The sequence below is a fragment of the Mus caroli genome, chromosome 4, assembly GCF_900094665.2.
Source record: "Mus caroli chromosome 4, CAROLI_EIJ_v1.1, whole genome shotgun sequence".
NCBI classification, from domain to species: Eukaryota; Metazoa; Chordata; class Mammalia; order Rodentia; family Muridae; genus Mus; species Mus caroli.
Window position 1 is genome coordinate 58,214,557 of NC_034573.1, and position 17,465 is coordinate 58,232,021.

Here is a 17,465-nt window from a genome sequence, read left to right on the forward strand (position 1 = left end):
TTGTGTCTCTAGCTGCATATGAATCAGAAGATGGCCTAGTCGGCCATCAGTGGAAAGAGAGGCCCATTGGTCGTGCAAACTTTATATGCCTCAGTAAAGGGGAATGGCAGGGCCAAGAAGTGGGAATTGGTGGGTGGGGGAGCGTGTGGGGGACTTTTGGGTTAGCATTGGTAATGTAAATGAAATAAATACCCAATAAAAAAAAAGAACGTGTGATTAAATGAATGAAAATGAGCTTACTGTTGTGCAGTCTTGCTGTAAGAAAACTAGTAAGATTGATCTTTCTTAGGAGGGGGGAACAAAATACCCAATGGAAAGAGTTATAGAGACAAAGTTTGGAGCAGAGACTGAAGGGATGACCATCCAGAGACTGCCCCACCTGGGGATCCATCCCATATACAATCACCAAACCCAGACACTATTGCAGATGCCAAGAAGAGCTTGCTGACAGGAGCCTGATATAGCTGTCTCCTGAGAGGCTCTGCCAGTGCCTGACAAATACAGAAGTACAAATACAAATACATGACTGTAATTCCACTTTTTCTTTTATTCAGATGGTGAGCTTCCTTAAGTAGTAACTATGTTGTATGTTTGATGATTTTTGTTTTGTATGATATTTCTCAGTGGAAGATGTGTTCTTTAGTCTGATTATCTCTTCTTTTATCAGAAGTTCTGAAGTGTTTTCTTGCAGTGGGCTTTGAGGCTGCTATCCAGAGAAGTGACTCATGTCAACTGTTTGAAATCCCTGTTCCATGGAGGTAATGATGTTGTTTACTTGAGCACATCTGGCTTGGTTCAGCTTGACCTCTGAGGCTGAACCAGCTTTGTACACTCAGACCTTTTTTTACCTGGTGACTTCATTTTAGAAAGAAGAGCATTTAATGATCAGTCCTTCTTGAACAGGAGGGAGCCTTCCTCTAGTCTTCAGCCTACTTCATGTTGAGTGAACACCACAAGCCACTGTTCCTGTAGAAGCAGCAATTCTGTTGAGCTGGGAATCCAGACAGCTTGACAGCTCATCCCTCATCTTTTAGTGCCAGCCCATCACTTAGCACAGGTTCTTTATTATGTTTTCCTCCTCTCAGACTCAGAGATGGGATCCCAGGTTAGAAGCCAATATTAAGATTTGAATTTTCCTGCATTTGCCATCCATTAGTATTATGAGTTGGAGCAATGCTACCATGCCTGGATGTCACTCTTTGTTTCCCACCTGGCAGTCTTGGTGGTGTTCCCTGTATGACTACTTTGTTATGCATGTCACCTCCATGTTATGAGATTTCCTTGCTTCCTGTTGAACCTAGGATAAGTGAAAATGTCTTATCTGTTCTTGACACACTCATCTGTGCCTCCCACATCTACAAAGCTGCTCTTTATTCTCCAAGCATACCTTGCTTCTTTTCACTACCACCAGGCTTTTATGCAAGTCCGTTTCCATCTGATATATGGCCACTCCTCTCTGGATTGCTTGTATTTAATCCTTTAATTTTGTTCACTTAGGTCTTTAAACATATGTTCATATATTAATTGTGCAGTGTAGGCTTAGATTTTTCAAGTCCACTTTAATAAGGATTCCTAAATGCTTCAACATCCCTTCTAGCCCACTTACCAGAGGTAGAAGAAAATAAAGGTTAATAGGAAACTGGGAGCATATATCTCTGTTTCGAAGTAGTTCTTTGGGGCAGTTCCAAACACAAATCAGTAATGGCAGTCCACTTAAATGGACTTAAATGTTATTACCAAACACTAATAATCAGTAGCAATAGCTCAATTCAGAAGAAACCTTGAGTCTCCCCCAAGCCAAATTGCTATGAGTCCATGGAATCAGCAAGAAGCAGCCAGAATACCATGAGAAATTCTTTTGTGCTTTTCTCTCTAAGAAGTCGCGACAAGCAAAGATCAATAAATATCATCAATGTGTTGCAATGGGAACCAGTGCTAGAGCGTTGTTCACTGTCTGTTGGGTTATACTAATACCCTTTCCAAACATCATGCATCCTCTCAAGTGTTTGCCTCAGCAAAATATCCTCTCGCATCTCTGCCTCATCAAACCATCCACTAGTAAGACAGCTTCCAGAAAAAAAATCACATGAAACAACAGAGTCTCCAACAAAACCAGAGATTACCACTTCAGTGCAGTATAATCGGTTTATTATAAGATTTTCATAATTTGTTTTGATTATTTTCTTCCAATACTCTTTCTCTTTTTCCCTCCCCTTCTGATTATTCCTTATTCCCAAATAATCTGGCTGCCATCTCCCCCAATGTCACCTTTCCTCTATTCATCTCTCTGTGAACTGTCTTTTTCACACCCCAACTCCCATATAACATGTTACCCATTTCCTACTAATTGCTTTTGATCGTTTTTTCTACATGACTAATTTTCTCTGTTAGAAGACTTGTAGCTTGCTCATTGAGTCCTCAGCCATCATACCTAGCATGTTGTAAACACCAGGCAAATAGTAAGAGACTGAGTGAGTGAAGAAAAATATGATATGCCACTTGCTCTGTTTCTTCTTGCTGTGCAGATGGCACTCTGACTTTTATGTGGTAGGGGAGAACACATTGTTTTAGCTACAACAGTACCCATCAGAGGAGCTGATGTGATCCAATGAAGGAGAATCATAATATCCAGGGTTCTGCATTATCATGTAGTATAGGTGTGGCATGCTACATGGTCTCTCTAAGCCTGGGGTGGTTGTGGGTCCATGGTGATTCCATCCATCTTGATCTTGTCTGTCCCTTAGATTGGTAGCAGGAAAGGTTATCTGAACTCAGAGGCTCTCGAGAAGTCAATCTGCCTTTTTCCTCTGTGAAGAAGTTCTGGTTGAGTATACTTGGACACTGGCAGTGACCCTGGACATAGCCAGTTTATGCTGAAGGATTCACATTGTAATTACTGACCATGAGAACAGCTGTGTAGCCTGGCTTTTAAGATCATTTTTCATGGAAAGCTTTTTTGTGTGCTGAAATTTTTGTCCATCCTACTTTGCTGACTTTGTCATTCAGCATTTTATTTGCAATGTAGTTAAAAACATTTGCCCTTTATGTATAGGCCAACATAATGATTTCATAAAAGTCAAGAAATGAGGGTTCAAAAATCTTTTGTCATTATTTAAAATTAATCATTTGTGAGTAAGAACACAAAGATAATGATGCACTGAATAGCACTAAAAGCAAAATATGCACAGAGAAAACACTAACAATGCCACAGATATTCAGCATTCATATAGTCCCCAGATGAACCCAGAAGCCCATGGAGTAGGGATTTATATTTTTTTATAGCAGAGGCTTTATATATAACATATCCATCTATATTAACAAATATATATTAATAGGAGTAGTTATAAACTGTTAGAGTGTGCTTCATAGGACATACCATCTAGCAGATGAATAGTCATTGTAAAATCTGGAGCAGAAGACTTGTAATATCAGCTTCATAATTTGTCTTTAGAATTGACCATATTGTTTGGCTTCAACCCTAAGTAGGGAGTCTGAATGCCTGGTAAAAGCCTTCAGCAGATTCCTTGGAGTCTAGGGATACACAATGCTTTGCCATGAGAAAATAAGAAAGCTGGATTTCTCCTTGAAATTGACAACCTAAAGGCAGTACTATTATTGGTACAAAGGTGGAAATGACAGTCTTCCTAGAACCAGAAATTGTGCATCCTCTCTCTCTAACCTTGGCAGTGTTGAGACCTCTTAGCTGACCCTGTGTGTAACTCTTTCTTCCTCCAATGCCTTCTTGGTAGAACTGGGACTCTAGATTAAGTCAGCGTCTTCTAAAACCCCTCTCATTAGTTGTGTCACAATGTGATGATCAGTATGGAAGAGGACTCTTGCTTGATCATCTTTTCCCTGATGTTCAGTCTCCATACATGCTACAACAGACTGAGTTATATGGGTAATTAGGAAGGACATATTGACAGTGTGTCAATTCTGAGGAGAATTCATCACGGCATTGCTATTTCCAACTTTGTATCTTAGATAATTCTGCCTCAGAGTACAGGAGCTCTGAACAGTCAACAATGGCTCCTGGACCATGTGAGTGAAGCATCGTGGCAGTAGAATCTAGCCCAAGATGAGTCTCCAAGGCCTATAGTTTTGGACAAAATTTTACTACAAACCTGATTTAAAATGTTTAGCCAGAATCACCCTAAATTCATAATGTTCAGGCACCATGAGAGATAAAAATGCTTACAACTGTGTATGCCACTGGGAAGGCTGTCATTTCCATGTTTGCACCAATGGTAATACGTACTACCTTTAGGTTGTCATTATTAGTTTGCATTAATTTATTATGTGGTAATAGATAACTAGTACACAGTCATTATTCTTTCTTTGTCTACCTACCATAAACTATTTCACAGTTTCTATGTTCTCATTTTGTTAATGATTTTTATTTAAAGATTGTTGTTAAGGTGCATATTTAAGGTATATAGTCCTATGGGATGCGAACACATGCTCATGTTCACGTGCATGTGTGTGTATGTATGTATGTATGTACAGAAATAGACCTCTACCAACTAAGCTAGATTCATAGTCACACAATTTTATTTTAAAAATATTTTGGAATGACTTAATTCTAAGAAAGGAAACCCAGTGATAAGGAATGACCAACTGTAATTTCTTTTTGATGGACTCCTTGGAAATTAAGTCATAAAATGCCTTGTGAGTTCTGTGAATTGAAATTGAACTTAGATCTGCTGGAAGTGTAATTTCTTTTCTTTTCTTTTTTATTAGGTATTTTCCTCATTTACATTTTCAATGCTATCCCAAAAGTCCCTCATTCCCTCCCCACCCACTCCTCTACCCACCCACTCCCACTTCTTGACCCTGGCATTCCCCTGTACTGAGGCAGATAAAGTTTGCATGACCAATGGGCCTCTCTTTCCACTGATGGCCAACTAGGCCATCTTCTGATTCATATGCAGCTAGAGACACGAGCTCCAGGGGGTACTGGTTTGTTCATATTGTTGTTCCACCTATAGGGTTGCAGATCCCTTTAGCTCCTTGGGTACTTTCTCTAGCTCTTCCATTGGGGGCCCTGTGATCCATCCAATAGCTGACTGTGAGCATCCACTTCTGTGTTTGCTAAGCCCAAGAATAGCCTTACAAGAGACAGCTATATCATGGTCACAATGGAGTACTACTCAGCTATTAAAAAGAATGAATTTATGAAATTCCTACGCAAATGGTTGGACATGGAGGGCATCATCCTGAGTGAGGTAACCCAATCACAAAGGAACTCACACAATATGTACTCACTGATAAGTGGATATTAGCCCAGAAACTTAGGATACCCAAGATATAAGATAGAATTTGCTAAACGCATGAAACTCAAGAAGAACGAAGACCAAAGTGTGGACACTTTGCCCCTTCTTAGAATTGGGAACAAAACACCCATGGAAGGAGTTACAGAGACATAGTTTGGAGCTGAGACGAAAGGATGGACCATCTAGAGACTGCCATTCCCGGGGATCCATCCCATAATCAGCTTCCAAACACTGACACCATTGCACACACTAGCAAGATTTTGCTGGAAGTGTAATTTCTGTTTGTATAAAGTAACACTGTCCTGTGAAATCTATGAAATAGCCCACCCAACTTTAAAATTACTGTTGCTAATATAATTCATTGCGCATATAAAAAGATGTGCAGATGATAAAGCCTAACCCTACTCCTTGGGTTCTTGTATTCATTGCTGAATACGGCCTGCACCAGGATTATAAGGTCTCCATTTACAGAGCAGTACACTGAAACATGGAGATGGGAAATACCTAGCCATCCTTAGCAGAGCTGATTTTAGAGCTGTTTCTTCCAATTGGGGGCCCCAATGTGTCTTCATTCAATGTACTTCCCTGTAGTTTGCACCCAGACAGATACAGGGAGAATATGCCAGAGCTTGAAGAAAAGACTGAAATGACTTGAAGATCTGTTGTACATTACTACTGAAGTTGTAGTTTACCATGTCTGGACAACTTTCTTGAGCTTGGTGCAAAATGGAGGACACTCGTAGCAGGGCTCCTCTTCTCAGTCTGATCTGGGGAGCATGTAAAATATCACAGAACCTGAGAACAGAAGGATGACCAGCTTGTTAAGCAGCTGGTGTGCCCAATGCAGATAGAGAAGCTGCATCGCTGTGTTTATCGGAGTCTGAGCTCAGCATTTAAGTCTGTTGCTTGGCAAAGGAAAGAAAACACACAAATGCATAGAAGCAGAAACACACACACACACACACACACAATCACACTACAGTCCACATGTAATATCAAGCGCATCTCAGACAATTTCCCAGCCTCCAGTGAGAAGCTCAGATGTGGTATTCAAATGAACACTCTCTAGTTTCTCAGCCAAGTCTCCAACTCCCCCTCCTCCGACTATATTACAAATACCTCTTAGCTCATGTACATCTTGAATTTGTCAAGGACTAATTACAGGAAAGTATATTTTGAGATGTAGAAGAATGCATGGAGCCTTGTGATTCTTTCCTTGAGGAGAGGAGAGTTTTTATGAGTGTTGAATGACAAAACATTCAGACCAGATGGAAATCAAACATATCCAACCATGTTGGAGAAGGAGTTTGCTGGCTATTTCTAGATGAGAATAAAAATGAGCTCCTGTTTCTCAGTTGTTTGCTTTAAACAGTTATCTTAAAATTGATAACATTTTCTTTGGTATTTTTTTATAGGTCCTGAAACAAGAGATTTGGAAGTTGAGATTTTACATCCATCAGAGGCACAGAGGGAGCACAGACTGAGGCACAGAGGGAACCAAGGCATGACTCAAGGGATGTTATTGAGTCATAGCAGACAGACTCGTCAACCTTGTAAATGAAGTCATGCTTTGTCTGCAATCAGAGAAAGTACAAATGCCTGGTTTTGATTTCTTTTTCTTCTTTTATTAGCTTCAAAATGCTAACTAGATCACCCTCTTCCATTTCCTCACTTTACCTCCCATTAGGTCTGGGGCTCAATTCCATTTGAAGGAGGTAGAGATCTGGCAATAAGGGATTTACTTCATGTTTCACATTTGAGTCCACTTTTTACAACTTGCTTGTAAAGTTCTGAGAGCTGGTCTAGTGGTGGAAAGGCTGAAGCAGTCCAATGCTAAATGTAGCAAGCAGGAGGGCACTCTAAGCTCCTCCCCTCTTTCTGGCATCAGAAGGCAAGGGTCTTTCCTGGAGGCAATGCAGGCTCCTTGTTATTTCTTATGTGAGCACATATGTCTTTTCTGCCAGATGTCAGACCCAGTGAATCACAAAAGCAAAGCAGCTGGCTTGGGGCAGTGGGTAGCCATGGAGAACAGAGGTAGAATCAATGCCTTAGTAGCCAGGAGCAGGAGCCGTTCAGAGTCTACTCCCAGGGTAAGACCTTGGAGTTTCTGCTTCTTTTTTCTTTCTTATACAGTGTTGATATTTGGAGGTGATAGATGAGAGGCAGTGGGCTCCTTGTAATGTTCCTTACCCATTTGGAGTATAAGAATGAATTTCAACTATGGTCCCTTGCACAACATTTTGATAGTTCTATTTTTAATGTAGTATTTAAAACCTCTGATTTTGAGAAGTAATTTGAACTAAATAGATAAACGCAAAGAGATGCCAATGGAATATGAAGCTTCATCTGCTTAAAGCAGATAACATTCAGGAAAACATACAATAGTCTGAATTCCACCCGTACATCTGAGACATTCATTTCTCATAGCTGCCAGACCTTTATCTTCAATCACTGAAAGGATTTATGTTTTTATAAAAATTTAACGAAAGAGTTTTTATATATGTACTAATTCAACAGAAGTCTATTTTTTTAATTATACATCATACATGATTTTTGGTTCTAGAAGTCCCTCCAAAACTAGACAAGACATACATTCTTCTGCTTTGATACTTATTTCCAATCTAGTGGGTTGGAAGTATACTGTTGTACAATTAATTTTGTTAGGAAGGAAACCAAGTGTTGATGTAATTACAAAGCTAATGTAAGGAGTGGTGATCTTCAGACCGCATGGGAAGGAAAAGTTTCTCCCCTGTGGTTGATGTCTTGGAAAGAGAGGAGTGAAGACTTTGCAGATGACATTGATGTGTGACACTGAGAGACACTTTTTCATTATTTATCCATGTAATAATTTACCTATTATCTACCAGCAACTATATGTCTATCTACCTATCATCAGTCAATCTAATTCTTTCATACCAGTCTACCATCTATTTGTCTATCATCTCTATCTATGTATCTATCTACGTATCTTTCTATGTATCTATATATCTATGTATCTATGTATCTATGTATCTATCTATCTATCTATCTATCTATCTATCTATCTATCTATCTATCTATCTATCTACTATCATCTATCTATATATCACCTATCTACTATTCATATACCTATTATCTATTTATCTATCATCTATTCATCCATCTACCTATCTGCTAGGAGCTATGTAGGCTGGGTGGATATGAAAATAAACACTTTAAGCCAAGTTCCTACTTTTGTGCATGTCCTATGAGTGCTGTAATAAAAAACTAGGCTAGGTTAAGGAGGCTTGTTTAGATAAGATGGTTTTTAGAAGGAATCCTAGAAGAAGAAGGAAGTGAAGAAGCAGCCTTCAGCTCTAAGCTCTGTAGGGAAGACAGGTCTATAACTAGCAATTTTAGCTTCATAAAAGCATGATTTTCTTCATGAAATGGTGTGAAACAGGCCACCACTATCTCGAGTGTGTTTGTGTGTGTGTGTGTGGGGGGGGGTTGTGTGAGTAGGGTGGAGAGAGGCATCAAATCTTTTCCAGACAAGAGACAGAAAACAAAGCTCTGTCTGAGATGTATAAACAAAGATGATCTGAGGATCTTGAGGCTACATGTTAAAGTTTTGCTGCCATTGGAGAGTCTTGGACATAGTGTTTATGAAAAGAAAGGACCCAGCCAGGGGGAAGTTTGTCTGTGTTTGGGACATGAGCCTCTGTTATTTGTACCAGAATCAGTCACAGCTGGATAGATGATTTTCACATTTCAGTAGATCTTTTTTGGTCTAGGTCAAAGACAGGATGCTACTAAAGAGAGGAGGACTGATGAGATCATCAATAGCCACTAAAATGGAGGAGCTAGAGAAAGTTCCCAAAGAGCTAAAGGGATCTGCAACCCTATAGGTGGAACAACGATATGAACTAACCAGTAACCCCTGGAGCTCGTGTCTCTAGCTGCATATGTATCAGAAGATGGCCTAGTCGGCCATCAGTGGAAAGAGAGGCCCATTGGTCGTGCAAACTTTATATGCTCCAGTACAGGGGAATGCTAGAGCCAAAAAGTGGGAGTGGGTGGGTAGGGGGGTGTAGGGGAGGGTATGGGGGACTTTTGGGATAGCATTGGGAATGTAAATGAAGAAAATACCTAATTAAAAAAAGAATTTAAAGGAAGAGTGGGTGCTATAGCTTAACTTATCACCGGGACCTGGCAACTGCATTCTGTCTCCATAAAAGACTGGTATTGAACCCATCTACTATGTAGCTTGGAAAGAACTAATTCAGAACAGAATTCTGAACCTGGCTAAGATAAACTATTATAGTGTAAGCAGGAGTGTACCCGTTTGTCCTATAACGTCTTTGGAATGGTTAGACTTGAATAAAAAAGAAATAGTAGGGTTGGTTAAAAATTACACCTATTTATTTTTGTGTGTGTGTGGGTCTTGTGGAATTCATTCTTTCTTTTCACCTTGTAGGGTCCAGGGACTAAACTTAAGAGGTCAGGTTGGGTGGCAAGTTCCTTTTCCACTGAGCTATATGTTTGGTCTCAGAAGGCAGGGTTGACTTTTAAAATGATTATTAAGGGAGGTAAACTATTCAAGACTAACTGTGACAATTTGCAGATATACTCCAAACACTTTGTGCTCTTAATGACAAAGACCAAGCTTCTTCAGAGGGAAGCAGTGGTGGGTGGAGTTTCAGGGATGACTTTCCTTTGGCTTACATTTTCAGAAATAGCTTCTGAATCTGTTGGTGCTTTAATACTTCCTGAACAACATGATGACACAAAGGCCATTAATCCATGCCATTTCTAATATCTTAGCAAGACATTTTAAATTTAAAATATGTTCATGATTGCTCAGGGCCAAATTCAAGTTTGCTACAGGATCCTTGTGCACCTGGTAATAATATTTTCCATGAATATGTCTATATCTAACTGCTAGACTTTTCCTCTAAAATACCTGCACTTCTAACCTGGCCAAATATTTGGTCTAGAGTCTAGTTGTGGCATTACCCTGTGGTTACTTCGGTGACCATTTCTCTTCCAGCCTTCTGTTTTCCTGTGTATAATTAGAGTTTCTTGTTGAGAACCTTCAGTCTATCTTTCTTGCCTTAAAAATTACCCATAATCCTCCTCTCTAAGATGTGTGTAATGACCAATGTTTCAGAGAAATTGTCTTAAGGATGTTAATATGAACTGTGATGGGTCCCCAATCCAAGTGTGTCCAATCTGTACCAATGCCCTAAACTTATCTTGTTTCTTCATGTAGCCTCTATTTCCTTTCCTGTTACTAGACTTTGAATTTCTTGAGAACAGGTACCCATTTCTTGCAATAGGTACAAATGCCAGTTACTAATGGCACTATGAAACAGTTAAAACACTATACTGTTCATGCTAGCTTGGCATACTCACATGCTGTCTAAATTCACTGTCTTCTCCTTGCACCACTCACACTGAGGTCGACAGAGTTTATTCAGCATTTTCATGGTCAAGAGTAAAGAAATCAAAAGGTAGAACATGAACCTAGAACAATTTGTCATCAATATCTTTGCCTTTTCTTTCTTCATCTTTGAAATAACTGCTCCCTGACTCCAGAAGAGAGAAAATAGACCAGTTGTGGTCTTGCCTTGAAGGAATGAAAGACAACTTAACAAGATTTTATAACCACCAACACTCTCATTATTATTGACTCTTCTTCCAAGCTATGACCACCTATCTCAGGAAATTCGCTGTTGATATGAAATACTGGATAACTATATCTCAGAGTAGAATAATTTCTACCCTGTTGGGTAGAATAAAACATAATCACTTCTAAATCTATGACCTTGGGATAGTCTCTAGTTAGTAATAATAGCTTTGACATCTGGATAATATTTCACATTAGACAAAACACTTTCATGGAACATCTTATGTGGTCTCAAGTAGCATCCTTTGGGATGAGGCTACTGTTTCCCAGAGCAGTAGAACTGGACCAAAGATGCTCAGAGTGAGTGGAAGAAATGCTTGGGATCAAATAATTAATTCTAAGATCCTTCCCACAGGCATATTGTCTATTGCAAGGGAGAAAAACATTGGTCTGCAGGGCAGTTTTGTGCATGGTGGGAGTTGTTTCTTTTAATGAGTGTGTAGGTCTCAACCTAAAGCTATCTATGACAGTTATAGCGTCTTATGCAGGTCAATATTCCTGAAGAATGACGTTTCTTCTGGGAAAACTCATGCTTCAGAATCTTTCTTAATCATATAATTGTACAAGCTTCCTTTTTGTTTGTCTGTTTTATTTCTATAGACAATTTCTCTATATCTAGAGATACCAGAATGCTAATTCTTACCTCAAATGTTTCATGTCTGGGTTTTTCTTCCTTACACATGGATACAGGCCATGGGATTCTGACTTATGTAGTCCAGAGCAGCCAGCCAAGCTCAGTCAGGAGTACATTGACTCCAGGACTGTGGAAAGTTTGGCTTTGTGCTAAGTGTAAGCAGATGGTCCCAGCTGCTGGATCATGGGTCCATAAGAAACTAATCATTCACTCTACACAAACATGCATCATCAGACCACAGTCTGAAGATACAACCAACTTATCCTGCTTCTCATAATGTGGTAGTAGAAGTATAGAAATGTGAAGCACTAGGCAAAGTAGTCCACCACAGAGAAAACTGGTTTGTGAGGGTAAGAACGTAATGTTGGGCTAAAGTGTTGAGCGAATTATGATATTAAGACTGGTTCTTTAATATTACTAGGGCACTTTCAATCCTGAAAACAGGGAATATAAAGTCTAGGAGTTAAGGTGACTTCCTCGTGCCTCTATTTGAATCTAATGGCTCAGTCAGGAACTCATTAAAGGTCAAAATGCCTAGTCTAGTACTTGCTGTGCCATGCAAGGCTTTCTGAGGTGCCTGGTATTTCCTATATTTTTAGTCCTGGAGATTGGGGGTGACTTTTTTTTTTTTAAATCTAGAACCTCTCTAGAAAACTATTGTAATTAATACCATCTGGTATTAATATTAGGAAGATCTTCATGCAAACTTAATATTGAATAAAATAATTATGTTTAACTTCCATATTAAAGGAGTAGAAAATTGACACTGAGAAATGGTTAGGTGCCTAAGGACATAGGACAGAGTTGGCAGTCTGAATATACATCAAGGCAGATTTGGTTTAAAGGAACTAGGGAATAACATCGAAGTATCTGATTTATCAGCAGTAGAATAGCTTCTGACCAACATTGATCCAATAAAAGAAAGTAGTAAGTCTACCACAGTGGTATACATGACTTAGAAGGAAAATGGAAAATTATTCAACTCCTTTGAGGAAAAAAATGTAATGGTCTAGTCAGTCATACAATGTAGTCTCAAATTTGGCACAAAACACCCTAAGACCAAGTGTTCTCAGCACAAAGAATATATATATATGTGTGTGTGTGTGTGTTTGTGTGTGTGTATGTGTGTGTTTGTATTACCCCAGATGGACAATGAGCAGAAAATAAGAGATGATAACAGATATGGAGAATGAGGGAGAAGGAAAAAGGAACAAGGCAAGGGTATTTGTACTGGAAGAATATATGGATAGACATGAAACCCCATGTTAGGACGAATTGATTGATTTTGATTGGGCATGTTAAATAAGGCAGCCAAAGGGGAGCTTTTGGTTGCTGGACTTCAATAATTTGCTATACCTTGGTAGTCAGCCTCAGGAGGAGTAAGTGGTCAAGAAGGGAATAGACCTTTGTGGATAGCTTTAGTGATGTAATCTAATCATTTAGGAAGGAAGTGGGCATGGGAGAAGTGCAAGGCCTACCTGAGCCATGTCTGCCATGCTCCTACTACAGTCCTCACATTTTACTTCCATATTGAAGCAATTTCTAAATGGATGATAGGCAAATGGAATACAGTTAAAGGGCCACGTGTGTGTCGGAAGGACTGGTGCATTACCAGAGGATGGGCTTCAGCACAAACATTGACACTATGAATGGAGAAAGGAAACTGAACACACTGTGGGAAGGAAGAATACTTGGGGGATTACAGACTATAAGTATTGCTAATTTCTCAAAATGTCAACAAGGAAGCTTAAATTGTGAGACTAAATACACAATTCTGAAGGGCTTTGAGTGTTTTGTTAATGGGTTTGAAACTGTTCTCTGAGGGTACTTGTGAAAACTTTTTAAATGAAAGTGTGATATGACCAACACAGAACTTGGGATTAGGTTCACAGCTAATGATGAAAAATTCCAAGTCCTACTAGCTTGAACATAGTTTATTTAGTTTTAAAGAAAGTTGTGCATTTGCATAGCCATCACTAATATAAATGAGAAATTCAAGGTTTTTCCAGTCATCCCTGGCTGTAACATTTAAACTCAAATTCCAAAGACAGTCAGAGCAACAAGATGGAAGCCACAATAAGATACTTAAGATAGGTGCCAATATATTCTTTCAAAGAGGTTACCAGAGACATATGCAAAGTAGTGCTGACTTTGTCCCCTTTCTTGGGACTTAGTCACAAGTCCATAGCAGCTATAAAGGCACTTGCAGAAAGTCATCTTTACTCTGGGCAATTGTGGGCCCACCAAAACACATGACTTTGTGATTTTCTAGAAGGATCAGAGAAAAGATATTAAAGAACAGTAGTCATATAATTTAAAGATCTGGCTTCACTAGCTGTGGTGGCTATTCTCAGTTGTCAACTTGACTATATCTGGAATGAACTACAGTCCAGAAATAGAGGAGACACCTGTGACCCAGATCTTGAGGCTGGAAGACACATGCCTTTAATCTAGATTTTGAGGCACACCTTTAATCTGGGTCATACCTTCTGCTGGAGGACTTCATAAGGACAATGGAAAAAGGAAGGGTTCTTTCTTTACCTACTTGCACTTTCTTGCCAACACATCTGTTAGAGTCGACTTCTTCAGGATTCCAGCTCATACAAAAGGCCATTTTATACTGAAACACCTAGTCTGAGGGATTGGGTGACAACTTGATTCTTGGGCTTCCCATTCACAGATGGCCATTGTTGGGTTAGTTAGACTGCAGCCTATAAATCATTCTAATAAATTCCCTTTGATATACGCATATATGTATATATGGAGAGAGAGAGAGAGAGAGAGAGAGAGAGAGAGAGAGAGAGAGAGAGAGAGAGAAAGAGAGAGAGATTCATTCCATAAGTTCTATAACTCTAGAGAACTCTGACTACTACACTACCCATGAACAAACAGGCAAAGAAGTAGGGACAGAATTGAAAATGGGAACCCAGGGCTGATCGTAGTCTGATGCTAGGGATGTGCCTTCCTTTTCAAATCACCTAGGCTTTGTCCAATTAAGGAAAGTGATCCCTGCTTTGTTTCTTCACTACTGAGTCAGAGGAAGTTAGGTGTCTATTTTAATAAATGAGTCATACTTATTTGGCAAACTTGTCTGGATATGCTGATGGTATGCACCTGGTTTGGACTATACCCTTCATTGACAAAACTTTGCTTGTTCATTGTACTTTTGACCTCCAATAGTTAGAATAGATTATTTATTCAGATTTTTCTCTCAAGCCACTGTAACTAAGAGGGAATATCTATGTATCTCATCGTATTCACCAGAGTGAAGGCACTTTATCAGTTCAATATTTATGCCAATGTGAGTTCTAGAGCCAAAACAAATTAAATTCAAATCTTTCCTCTAGAACTATCCCGGATATTCGGATTTCAGAATTAGTGTTCTTCATAATGCTATATGGCCACCTCTTGTGATGCTTTGCTCTCTGGCAATGCTCTCTGCCTTTTACCTCTTCCTCAAGCTCTTCACTTTTAAGTAAAGGGGAACAGTGGTTACCACAGTCTTTCTTAAGTGATAGAAGACTAAACTTAAGCATAGACTTGGCCTCTGACTATACGCACCTTGCCATGTATCTTTCTGTATACTATTGGTAAAAATCTGTTCTGGGAATGGCAGATAATCTCACACATATCCATTACTGGCTCACAATACATCTATGTTTGTTTTCTGTCTATTTTCTCCTCTGTTGTGCCTGTGCCCTGTCTTTAAAATCATGCACCATCTATTCTACTGAGTTTCTCTTGGGTCTGTATTGTGAATGCATCCCTGGCTAGAGCATTAAAAAGGATTTTAAACACTGGATGTTACCTATTATTTCCAAGGCTGTGATATAACATACATTGAAGAGCAGAGATGATAAAATCAAATTTTTACAAGTATTAGATCTGAACCTTGGGTACATCATTTGGATCTTCAGCTTTTTCATATCTAGACAATGGGAAATAGTAAAAAACACTGATCAGGTATGTTCTTGTCAGGATCATTTCTGTTAATGTTTATATTTTTGATACAGTGGTTGTTATACAGTATCTTTAATATTAATCTTAAGGCATGGAATTGGTTGGGAAGTTGGGAGAGAGACACCATAAGCAGCTATTTTATGAAAAAGGCTCACTTTGTCAAAAAGAGAAGAAGAGCTTCAGATAGGACAGAATTAGCTTCCCACAGCTGCTGGAATAGAGTACAGCACAGTCAGTGGATTTAAACAACACAGATAAATTAATTTAAATCAATTTATGTCTCTGAAGGTCAGAAATCTAAAATGGGTAGTAGAGATGAATTTCTGTATCAGTATGGAAACCTTACTTTTTCCAACTTGTAATGACTGCCTACATTCCATGGCTCATGGCCATACATTACTTTGATTTCTTTTTCACAGCTCCATTCCCTCTGACTCTGTTTTTACAGCTTCTCTCTTCAAAGGACACCTGAGTCTACACTTGGCACACCTAGCTTATTCAGAGCATATCTCAAAATGTTTAATTTTATCACATGTAAGATAGTATATATTGATGTTAATAGATGTTTTCTCTCTCTCTCTCTCTCTCTCTCTCTCTCTCTGTGTGTGTGTGTGTGTGTGTGTGTGTGTGTGTGTTGCTATTTAGCTTACCATAGGTGTAGCAGAGTTATTTGACTTTCATGGACTGATACTAAGATTAAACTTCGGAAGACCTGTTGCCATGGTGATAGAAATGTAATTTGAATATAAGAGTAGAAGGGATTGGGATGCAGAAGATTGGCTGAAAATGAACTAAAACCAATGGGACAATAGTAAGAACAGGAAGGAGCTGATTTTGAACTTTGGCTAGAGAGACTAAGATGGATGAGTTAACAGGACTTGGAAAACACTGTGGAGGTTACTGACATAAAGGGTTTCTGGAAAATTCTCCTGGGAAGCCATTCTTTTTAATGCAGAAGATGGCTTTATCTCGAACATTGCCTTCTACACATCAATTATTCTTAACATATATTTAATATTTTTTCCTTAAGTAGACATGAATAAATGCCTTTTCTTAAGTAATTACTTTGACAGAAATCATGACTCTGATATACTTGGACATTTTGAACACACAAAATTGTAAGAATTTATTAAATGAAAATATATCTGCCATATATCACTTAATGTCTTTCTAACCATAACCACTCATGTTACTACATACAGATATATACTGGTGTGATGACAAGAACAAAAATGAAAAATTCAAATCTAGATTGCTATAGTCATTAGCTCTCCCTAGGCCTTACTTTCATCACCAAAATAGAGAGACACGACTTACTTTCTTATAATTATTCAGCTGCATAGTCTATGGAAGTTGACAGGTACCCTGCTCTACAGTGTGAACACACACACACACACACACACACACACACACACACACACACAAACTTTTGTTCATTGTTAAGCTTGTAATGATTTTTTCTTATATGTTTAAAATAATGTAAAATCTTTTAATGAGGTCCATTGGTTTGTTCTGATAAAGTCATTAAAATATTCTGAGTTGTTTTAGTCTAGGCAGTCAATCACATTAACTCAGCGTTCCTTGTGATCTTTAAATCATGTACCTCTATAGCATATAGATAGTGACATGTGGCCTAAACAAACAGTTTCTCTGGATAGATTGTCCTGAGACAAACTTGAGTTTGGAAATGATGGGTTTGTGGGGAAGAAAACCTGGCTTTCTTCCAAGATTTAAAGTGGGTGTTTGAGATGGAAAGCACCACTGTTTACTGGGTTATATTTGATTCATTTTTCTGCTCATGTCTCTGGGAAACATTGCCTTGAAATACTAGCTCAATGATCTATTTGAACTCACCGGAAGTCTACAGGACAAGATCAATTGGGTTTAAAGCTTGCATCTATGCACACACACACACACACACACACACACACACACACACACACACACACAC